Source organism: Peromyscus eremicus, chromosome 22 (genome assembly GCF_949786415.1).
Source record: "Peromyscus eremicus chromosome 22, PerEre_H2_v1, whole genome shotgun sequence".
Classification (NCBI taxonomy): Eukaryota; Metazoa; Chordata; class Mammalia; order Rodentia; family Cricetidae; genus Peromyscus; species Peromyscus eremicus.
Window position 1 is genome coordinate 35,366,672 of NC_081437.1, and position 10,456 is coordinate 35,377,127.

Consider the following 10,456-nt stretch of genomic DNA (forward strand, 5'->3'; position numbering starts at 1 on the left):
GGTAGCAGTATTAGAGAATTTTTGTGCTGTGTCTGATAACAGAGTTTCCTCTTACAGTGGTGTAGGACTTTTCAGGAGAAAAAAACACACAACAATAATTGTTTTGCCAATGAGCAAAGACTGAGTCACTGCTGTGATGTTGCTGGTGGGGATGGGGGGGCGGAGCTGAGGGATCTCTGGGCCTGGGAGAATCTTATTATTGTTGTTGCTTTTAATAATACTAGTAGTACAGTCAGTATTGTGCGGGTTTTTTTTTTTCTTCAGAGTTTTTCATATATATTCCACTCATTTCATTTTCACACTATCCCCCTGACATAGGACAGCCTGGGGTTTTCATTGAAGCCAGATGAAGAAACTGAGGCTCAGAAAAGGGTTGCTGGCTGTGTAGGAGTCCACAGGAAAATCAGGCTGGATTTTCAAAAGAAGTAGTGCTAGGGATGGATGACTGCGTCATGAGCATCCTAGCAAGAGGCCAGGGCACTCTATAAAGAGGACATTCATCACCGCATCCATACCACAGCCAGCATACCCATTACTGTCAAAACGACCACCACCAACACCATTACCATCACAATCATTACCATCACCTCCTGGAGAGGGGTGAAGGAACTCTTTGTGAAAAGTGTGGCTAGGGTTAAGGGCACCCAAGCCGGGACAGGGTTGGGCCAGCCAGAAGAAACAGGAAAAAGCCCTTGCCACCCGTGTGCCTGGAGGAGCCAGAAGAGAGGGTAGTGGTCTGGACCCACTGTTCGAGCTCTGCCCGTAAGACAGGACCACTGGGAGAGAGCCAGGAGAAGGGCAAAAGTCGGTGTTTCCTTCCTGTCACCCCGCCCACTTCCTGTTGGTGCCTCCCATTGGCCCAAAGCAACTGGAAGCCAATGGCGTGGAGTCGGTGAGGTCAGCTTCCCACAGCCAGGAGCCGGTGCGTAAGTGCGCGGAGCAGACCACAGGAAGTGGAAGGCCTCCAACGATGATCTGTCTCCAGCTCGTGTCATGGCAGAGACTACACCAGGGAGTTTACACGGTGGCTTCCCGTCTCCTTTACCCTCATCCGTGCCAGGGCTGCAGAATCTCAGCTGCCCACCTCTGGCACGTGAAAAAAATGAAATCTTATTTTTTTTTTCTAGAGTTTCTTTTAGTTTCTATATAGAACCTCCACATTGGCGAGTGGTAAAAACCTTATCTCCACTCACCTATTAAGGTTTTTTTTTTTGTTTTGTTGTTTGGGGTGTTGCCGGGGATTCAACTCAGGGCCTCCGCCCACTGTGGTTTTGTCAGCGACAACATGAACACTAAGTGTCCACAGGGGCTTCATGCGTGTCCACAGGGCTTCCATGGGGGTAGAGTCAACATTGGCTTGCATTCCCACCTCAACGCCACCATCTCTCAAGGTGTCTTGGTTGTCATCTAGAGTCTTGTCACGGGGTCAAAGTCGTGCTGACCTGCCGTACTGTAGGGCCCTCTAGGCTCTCTTTCAGTCCTCTAGAGAATCCCTCTGTAATGTAATGATGGTGGGATGGTGCGTGGGATGGTGGGGGACAGAAGAAGAAAGGTGCCCAGTGATATGGCTGACCTTGAAGAAATTCCTAAATAGGTTGATGGCCTCCGGGGTAAAAGCAATCGGAGTAGGAAAAAAAAAAAACCACGAAAGCCTTTGATCCGGTCTCCATCCTGCGCCTCAGCCAAGGGAGTATAAAACAAAAGCAGCACACGTCCCAGGGATGGGGTAAGAATGTTCCATTTGTGCCCTTAACTAAGACAAGGGTAATTTACTGTATCTCTAGTTAACTGTCTGATCCGGTCCCTGCAGAAGCCAGAGGAACCTGGAGAAAGACTGTGGGTAACCACAAACTCTTTAGCCACAGTGGCTTTGCGAGAACCTCTATCATGGCTCAGGCATGCGGCCTTTGGTTTAATGAGTGAGTGCATTCTTTTTCATGCCAATCAGAAAGGATCAGAAACACTTTTGCATTCATATGGAATAGACAATAATACACGTTTACAGTTCCGCCCTGGGGCTCTCTGGCTCACTTAATCTGTCACAATACAGAGTGGGGAAATCTGGATCAGAAGGACCACAGAGCATTGTGTTCACCCGTTTCATTGGTTCGTTCGTTGTTTTTGTTTTTGAGACAGGGTCTCTCACTGTGCAGTCCAGGCTGACCTGGAAGTCCCTATGTAGCCCTGGCTGACCTCAAACACAGACAGTCCTTCCGTTCACCTTCCAAGTACTGGGATGACAGGTGTGTGTCCCAACATATCACCGATCCATTGCACGGATGGATCTTTCTAATTTGGCAGGATGAGAAAAGGCTGTGTAGCCTGGAGGACTGGATAATGTATGTTTGCTCTTGAAGATTTAGAAAGCAGCATATCAATCAAGTTCTGATGGGAGCAGTGGCCAGGAGCATGCTGTAAAGAAAGACAGAAACGCTGAGTGTTAAAACTCCCATCACCAGGGAATCACGATGTCCCTCAGGCCTCCTGGGCCCCACAGCTAGGAATCATGGAAGGCTGCTAACTTCGAGTGCCCAGAGCAGGCAGGGTCTGTAGCAGATTCAGGCTGTGGAGCAGGCCTCCTGCTTGGACCGTGTAAATGAGTCAATCCTGTGTAGTAATGGAGGTATTAGTGATAGAGAGAATGCATGCCTTTTGCCAAAGAGCTCCTGCTGTGTTATTGGGCCCTGGTAGAAAGGGAAGAGTTATCCATGGAATGTCCCGTGATCTGAGTATTTATCCAGGTGATGGAAAGGTACAAGGTCAAACCTAAGCCGAAAGAGATGCATCAGGAAAACTGTTTGAACAGGTGTCCAAAAACACGTAAGTGACAGTTAATACCATTAGCTTGAATGGGTCTAGTGTTAGCATTCTGGCCCGCCCCTTCGGGACCTGCCCAGCATCCTGATGTCATCTTATGTAAATCCCCTTTAAGAGAAAACCCCTCCCCCTTTTCCTTCCTCCCTCCCTCTCTCTCTCTCTCCGTGTCTCTCTCTCTCTCTCTCTCTCTCTCTCTCTCTCTCTCTCTCTCTCTCTCTCTTCCACTTCTGCTTTCTCTCTTTCCCCCTCTTTCTCTCTCTTCCCTCTCCCACTTTAATAATGAAACTTTCCACATGAACGCTGCGTCTGTATGTCTGTATGGTGTGTCTCTTTCTCACCCACTGTGGGGCACCCCGGCTCCAACCCACCAAGGTCTCTCTCCCGCCGTTCTACAACATCTGGAATCATTGAGAATACAAACGTCTGGGCAAGGAGCTGGAAAGATGGCTAAGAATACTGACTGCTCTTCCAGAGGACCCAGGTTCAATTCCCAGCACCCACAGGGCACCTCATAGCTGTCTGTACCTCCAGTTCCGGGGGATCTGGCACCCTCACACAGACATACATGCAGGCAAAACACCAATGCACATAAAACAAATAAATTATTTAAAATAAAATAAAAAAAAAACCTCTGGGCGTATGCATGAAGGGGTTTTGGGACTCGATCAGCTGTGGTGAGCAGACCTATTGTAGACAGAAGCATTTTATGAGTGAGGGCCCTGGACTGCATAAAAGGAAGAGAGTGAGCTGGCACATCGTTCATCTCTCTCTGCTTCCTGACTGTGAAGGATGCAGTGTGACCAGCTGCCTTCCCCACCATGATGGACTACATCCTCCAACTGTGCGTCCAACTAAACCCTTCCTTCCTTAAATTGCCTTTCTTGGGTATTTTATTACCACCACGATAAAAGTCACCGACAGGACACGACATGCTCACAGCTGTGCCAGCACGCCTCCCTGGCAGCGGTTCTGTGGCCAGCCATTAGTCGGGAGAAGAGCGGGGAGTCACAGAAGACTGACTGGCTGAAGGATAAGGAAGGACCTGAATTTGATTGGCAAATGGGTTAGCTTTGCCTGTGGCTGGAAGCTGAAGCTGCAGGATAGTTGCCTTACAGTAACACCCCTGGATGGGCCATTGATGACCCTGCTAAGAAGTCCTCCAATTAGTGGGCATTCAAGCAGTGTCCCTAGGCATGTACTCTGTGTGTGTGTGTGTGTGTGTGTGTGTGTGTGTGTGTGTGTGTGTGTGTGTAGAGGGAATCATTTACCAGAAGTGAGAAGATTATATTCTCATGGTAGTGGCAAATATCCTGGCAGACTGGCCAGCCTAGAAGATAGAAGGATGTGGGAAGTGGATCTGGGAAAGGGACATAGTCCTAGCTGACGTCTATGCAAATGGGCACAGAGAACCTAGGTGTTTGTATCCTGTGTTAATAAGCAGGAAGCATTAATCATGAAAGGCTATTAAATAACCAAGTAGGTAAACTAGCTCCCCCACTGCGGAATGAGCCCGGAATCCGGCAGTAAACACACAAATCAGTGGCTGCAGCAGCAGAAGCTGAGGTGGCTGAACCACATCGCCTCCACTCACCAAGCTCATGCCACCGTGGTGGACTGAGAGCTTGCTGCTCTGCTAGGAGGAGCAGTCGGGAGCCTGAAGCTGAGATCCCTGAGGTTCCCTGCAGCCTCGTCCAAGCGGTCCAGCAGTGACTGAGCCCGAGAGACACTTCTGCTCCTGCAGGACTCTTCGGACAGGCAGTCTGTGCTCTGCAACTGCCCGCGGGGCTGACCATGACTTAGTTCACAGGACCTGCCCAACGGGGAGCTGTTGCGTCCATTTCTGCTCTCTGCCTTTGGCCCTCGGCAGGTGTCACAGCAGCTTGGCTGTGTGGAGACTTTTACTGACCTCTTGACCCTCGACAAATATTACTCCCCAGGGAACCAACCCCCCTGCAGCCCTCCCTCTGCTTGAGCATCTGCTTCTCAAAGGCCATGACACGATACCACGGTCCACGTGACCTGGGATTCCTGAGCAGTGACATCAATAGTGCCAGCTGTTCACAGGTTCCACGGGAGCCATTGCTCAATCTTGTCCCAGAGACTAGCTCACATTCTTGTGTGCAAACCCCTTGACCCAACAAGGGGGCCGGAGAGCGAACTGTGGCGAGATCTCAGACCCAGAGCGTACGGGTGCCGACGCGACGTCTCTGCTCCAAGAGAGGGAGGCAGCAGAGAGTCCCAGCGAGAAGCCTGCTCGCTCATCTGACACATCCTCGCAGGAAATTCTGAGGATTCCGAGAATTCTAAATTTGAATCTGGCCTTTCAGGGTGTCAAGGTAGGTGGATGGGACATTATGTAACAGTGTCTTCACTTGACTGATGACTTTCAAGTGTTTATTTTAAAGATTTTGAAGCTCGGGCTGGAGGGATGGCTCAGGGGTTAGGAGCGCGTACTGCTGCTCTTCCCGCGGACCTGGGTTCCATTCCCAGCGCCCACATCAGGCAGCTTGCAACTGCTTGGAACTCAGCTCCCGGGGGATCTGACACTGTTGGCTTACACAAGCACCTGGACACACTTACACATATATACACAGATTAAAAAAATAATAAAAACATATTTAAAAAAAAACACTTAAGCTCCTGAAATTGTTAGGCGTGGGCCTCAGGATTCATTTCCTTTGGGTCAGTGAGATGTGACGGTTTCTAAATCACTTCAGTTATCACTGGCCATCCTGCAGAAAGAGGGGCTTCCACAGCCTTCCCGAGACCTGCCACACCCTCTCGCCAGGCATACGGACAGCGTAGGACTTAAACGTCACACTGAAATGGCAAATTGGGATCTAAAGTGAAGCAACAAGGCAGATTTTCAGGAAAGAGTCTTCCCATGATGAAGACAGATTGAAACTGTATGCAGAGAAATTTGTTTCTCATGCACATAATCAAAACTCTCAGAGCTGTGGGGGGCGGGGTGTGGTTCAATGGCAGAATACCTGGCATCTTCAGGTCCCCGGTTCCCATCTCCAGCACCAACACACAAAACAAACAAAAACAAAAGCCACCAACTTACCAAACCAGCCAAAGCCATATCTCCAAAACAAAAAGAAAGTTGAGCAGTGGTGGTGCACACCTTCAATCCCAGCACTTGGGAGGCAGAGACAGGGGGATCTCCATGAGTTTGAGGTCAGCCTGAACTACAGAGAGAGTTCCAGGACAGCCAAGGCTACACAAGGAAACCCTATCTCAGGAAAAAATAAAATAAAATAAAAAACAAGACCAAAAGAAACAATCATACACCCCTAGGTCTGGGATGGAGCTCAGCTGGTAGAGTGCTTGCCTAACATGCATGAAGCCCTGGGTTCAATTCCTAGTACCTCATAAACTGAGCAGGGCCACCGGTGTGTGCCTGTAATCCCACCACTTACGAGGTGGATTCAGGGTTAAAGGTTTTGAGGTCAGCCTGGTATACATGAGACCCTGTCTCTAAATACATAAGTAAGTAAACAAACAAGCCAGCCAAAACCCTCATCATTATTGATAATAAAAAAAACAAATTTCAGCTAACCTTACTGATGAAGAGACTGAATTAACCTAAAATTTAACTACATTTTACCTATCGTTGTCATTTGAAGAGCCTATCAGTTGTGAGCATCCGACCAAAAATGTAGGCAAAAGTGAGGATGCTGGAGAGATGGCTCAGAGGTTAAAATTACTTGCTGCATTTTCAGAGGACACAGGTTCAGTTCCCGGCACCCACACAGGGTGGTTCATGACTGCCAGTAAGGCCAGCTCCAGCGGATCCAGTGTCTTCTTCTGGCCTCTGTAGGCACTGAGACACAGTGAGCATACACACACTAAAATAATAATAATAAATAATAATAATAATAATAATAATAATAATAACCTGGCACACACCTTTGATCCCAGCACTCAGGAGGCAGCATCGGGGAATCTCTGTGAGTCTGTGGCTAGTCTACATAGCAAATTTGAGACAGTCAGGGTTATACAGTGACATCTTATCTCAATAATAACAATAATCATCATCATTATCATCACCTGAAAGTTATTTTAAAAAATAATCATGCAAGATGGCTATAAACACAGTTTATTTTAGATTTTTGTGATATTTGTAGTATTTTTTTTTAGGCTTTTTGTTTTTATTATTTTGTATTTACTATTGTGTGACAGAGGTCAGATTAGAGTGCTCGTGGAGGTCAGATATCAACCTTCTAGAATCAGTTCTTGCCTCCCACCTTGTTTCTGAGGGAGGATCTCTCTGAGTAGTCTTTTTGCTGCTCTGGGTCATCCAGGATAGCTGACCTAAGAGCTTCCAGGAGATTCTCCTGCCTGCTCTTCCAATCTCACAGTAGGAGTGCAGAGATTATAGACATGAGCCACCACATCTGACTTTCTGTGGGGTCCCCGGGATCGAACTCAGGTCCTCAGGCTTGCCTGCTGAGCCATCTCACTGATCCCAGATTTTCTCTTTGTGATGTACCTGTAGTTTGTTGTTGAATTCCCTAAGTAAATACTCCTTTCAGGATTGCTATGTAGCCTAGTGGTAGAGTACCAAATCACTCTTTTTTTAATGGGCTTTTTTAAAATTATTTTTTAATTTTAATTTTTTTAAATTTTTTAATTTTTTTCGAGACAGGGTTTCTCTGTGTAGTTTTGATGCCTGTCCTGGATCTCTCTCTCTGTAGCCCAGGCTGGCCTCGAACTCACAGAGCTCCACCAGCCTCTGCCTCTCAAGTGCTGGGATTAAAAGCGTGCGTTGCCACCACCGCCCAGCATTTTTTAATTCTATGTGCATTGGTGTTTGACCTGCATATCTGTGTGAGGGAATCGGATCCACTGGAACTGGAGTTACAGACAGTTGTGAGCTGCCATGTGTGTGCTGGGAAATGAACCTGGGTCCTCTGAAAGAGCAGCCAGTGCTCTTAAAAGCTGAGCCATTTCTCCACCCCCAACCAAATATGTCTCTTCCAAGCTAGGCGGTGGTGGCGCACACCTTTGATGCCAGCACTTGGTAGGCAGAGGCAGGCGGACCTCTGTGAGTTCGAGGCCAGTGTGGCTCAGGGAGTGAGTTCCAGGACTGCCAAAGCTGTTACACAGAGAAACTCTGTCTCGAAAAATCAAAAAAAAAAAAAAAAAAAAAAAAAAAAAAGTCTCTTCTTTCTCTTAAAGGGCCTCCGTAGTGACTAAACTTCGAGGCCCCACTAAACCTTGATCTGCTCCTGATTTTGGAAGGCAGATTGGATTGTCTCTGGATTTTCACTCCTACTCTACAAGTTCCCACAGGGAAAGAAAGCCAAAAGGGATCTCGCGAGAAAGAGGCCTCGCTGAGTGGGCCTCTGCCAAGAGCACCCAGCTCGGCTGCAGCCCACACAGGGAGGTGGGGATAGAGAAATGCAAGCTGGAACCAAGTGACGCGAACAGCTTCCTCAAGAGTGCAAGACAGGTGCGGCCAGGGCTGCTGCATCCCAGGCCAGGACCCTGGACCTCCTCGAGACACTGATGTGGCTTCCACACGGTCGAGAGGAGCAAGCGCAGACTGCGGAAGGATTTCGTGTCTGTACTTCCGGGCTCCCGAAACAGCCCAGCTTTGCAAAGAAATGGCTGAGCTGTGTATAGCCAGGACCACACCCAGGTTCAGGGTTGCTGCCAACGGGCCTGACTGACCACTCATCTTTGGCCTTGGGCCTATGGACACTCCTTTTGCTGATCGGGGCTCTTGAGAACCACAGAGGCGTTGCCTTTCCTGTGCAAGCCCACAGATTCAATCCCTAATCCAGCACACAAAATATATTTTTAAAGTATTAAAAGTAAAATCATCTGAGAGCAAGGAGGACCTAAATGTCACTGGAGGGTGTGACTCTTAAAGGTTGACTCTGGTAAAGTATTGACAAGGACAATAAACGTGAAAATGTGGAAAAGGGGCCGGGCGGTGGTGGCGCACGCCTTTAATCCCAGCACTCGGGAGGCAGAGCCAGGCGGATCTCTGTGAGTTCGAGGCCAGCCTGGGCTACAGAGCGAGATCCAGGAAAGGCGCAAAACTACACAAGAAAATGTGGACAAGGGGCTGGAAAGATGGCTCCGTGGTTAAGAGTACTTGTTGCTCTTCCAGAAGACCAACGATGCGGATTCACAGCCAACCACCTGTAACTCCAGTTCCAGGGGATCCGAAGTCCTCTCCTGGCCTCCATGGCGTATACAAGGTGTACAGACATACGTGTAGGCAAAACACCCGTACACATAAAATAAAGTGAAAATAATTAAATATACAGACAGGTTAAATAAAAAGAAGGATTTAAAAAGCATGTCAATGGGGATATTAAAGTAGCTTTTTTCCCCACAAGTGAAGCGTATACAACTTGGGAGTTGCCATCTTGGCTAAGGTTGTTTCTGGTTTCGCTGATGTTGTTAAAATCTCCCTCCTTCAGGAAATCATGAAGACCTCGATCATAGTGGCCCACAGTTCTTGGGTGTTGCCGTGTGCTGGATGGACACGGTGCAGTGTTTCTCATTTAAGCGCTGTAAGAACCTTAAGAGACAGACACTACTGTTAACCCAATTTTGCTTCTGAAAGCTCTGGCTTAGGGATGGATAGCCAGTATGCTCCTGTCCCCACAGCCGCGTGTCCTGCCTGAGTCAGGACTTGAACCCAGCCAGTCTGATTTCATCAGGCATGCTCTTCACCATCCTGCTCTTCATCATCCTGCTGCAGTAGACTAAAAGTGGGGGTGGGGCGGGGCTGGAGATGGAGCTGAAGGGCTTGCCGTGTATGCACGAGGCTCTGGGTTCCACCCCCAGCACGGCAAACACCAGGCGTGATGGCGCAGGCTGTGATCTCAGCATTCAGGAACTAAGGGCAGAAGGATCGCAAGTTCAAGGCCTGGGCTTCATGGTGAGTTCAAGGCCAGCTTGGGCTACGTGGGACCCTGTCTTAAAGAAGAAGAATAAATAAGATAGATAGAACCTAATATTTTCTTCACAAACTTCAGTAGCTGGGACGCCTGGAGGCCTGAGAGCCGCTTAGGCAGCCCATTCAAAGTAGGGGATGCTTAAGGGGGAGAGGGGAGGGGTAACCCATTGTCATCCCGGCCAGCTGGACACGGTGCTCCGTGAAAAGAAGCCCCGCCTGATGCACCTTCAGCGTTTGTGAGACACAGGGCATCTGGGGATTTCCCTTGGTGTAGACAATGGCTGACTTTAAGGATGGATTCTGAAAATAATTCCAACCTGCATTCCTGGGGACATCCTGCCTTTGACAAGGCACTTCTGAGCGGCCCCAAGAATGAGGCTGCATTCCTCTGCCGGGTGGGAATTTCCAGCTCCCAGGAGGCCTGGAGGCTCCGCCTCCTCCCACTCGAGGACTGGGTTTCCAGGTTGGCTGTCTCCATGGTGAAGGTGAGAAGAAGAGAGAGGTTGGATCATTCCCATGGCAACTACACAGGAGTGGTGGTTTCCTTGGCAACAGTGGGAAGGTAGAAGCAGCTGGGCTCAGAAGATTCCCTCCCCCATCCCAGCTCCTTCACCACAAAGACCATGTGGCAGTCAAGACACATGCTCCTGGGATAGAGGGACAGTGTTCTGTTCTGTCTGGGCTCTGAGATCAGAAAGACTATTCGGAGCACATTAT

General features: G+C 48.8%; 1 long non-coding RNA gene across 1 annotated transcript; it reads right to left on the reverse strand.

Annotated features, from left to right (window-relative positions):
* Positions 1-9,106: 9,106 nt before the first annotated feature.
* On the reverse strand, positions 9,107-10,210 carry LOC131897651 (uncharacterized). The gene is made up of 2 exons (XR_009375756.1): positions 10,057-10,210; positions 9,107-9,358 (listed from the first exon to the last, which is right to left on the reverse strand). It is a non-coding gene; the product is annotated as an uncharacterized LOC131897651 (long non-coding RNA).
* Positions 10,211-10,456: the final 246 nt, after the last annotated feature.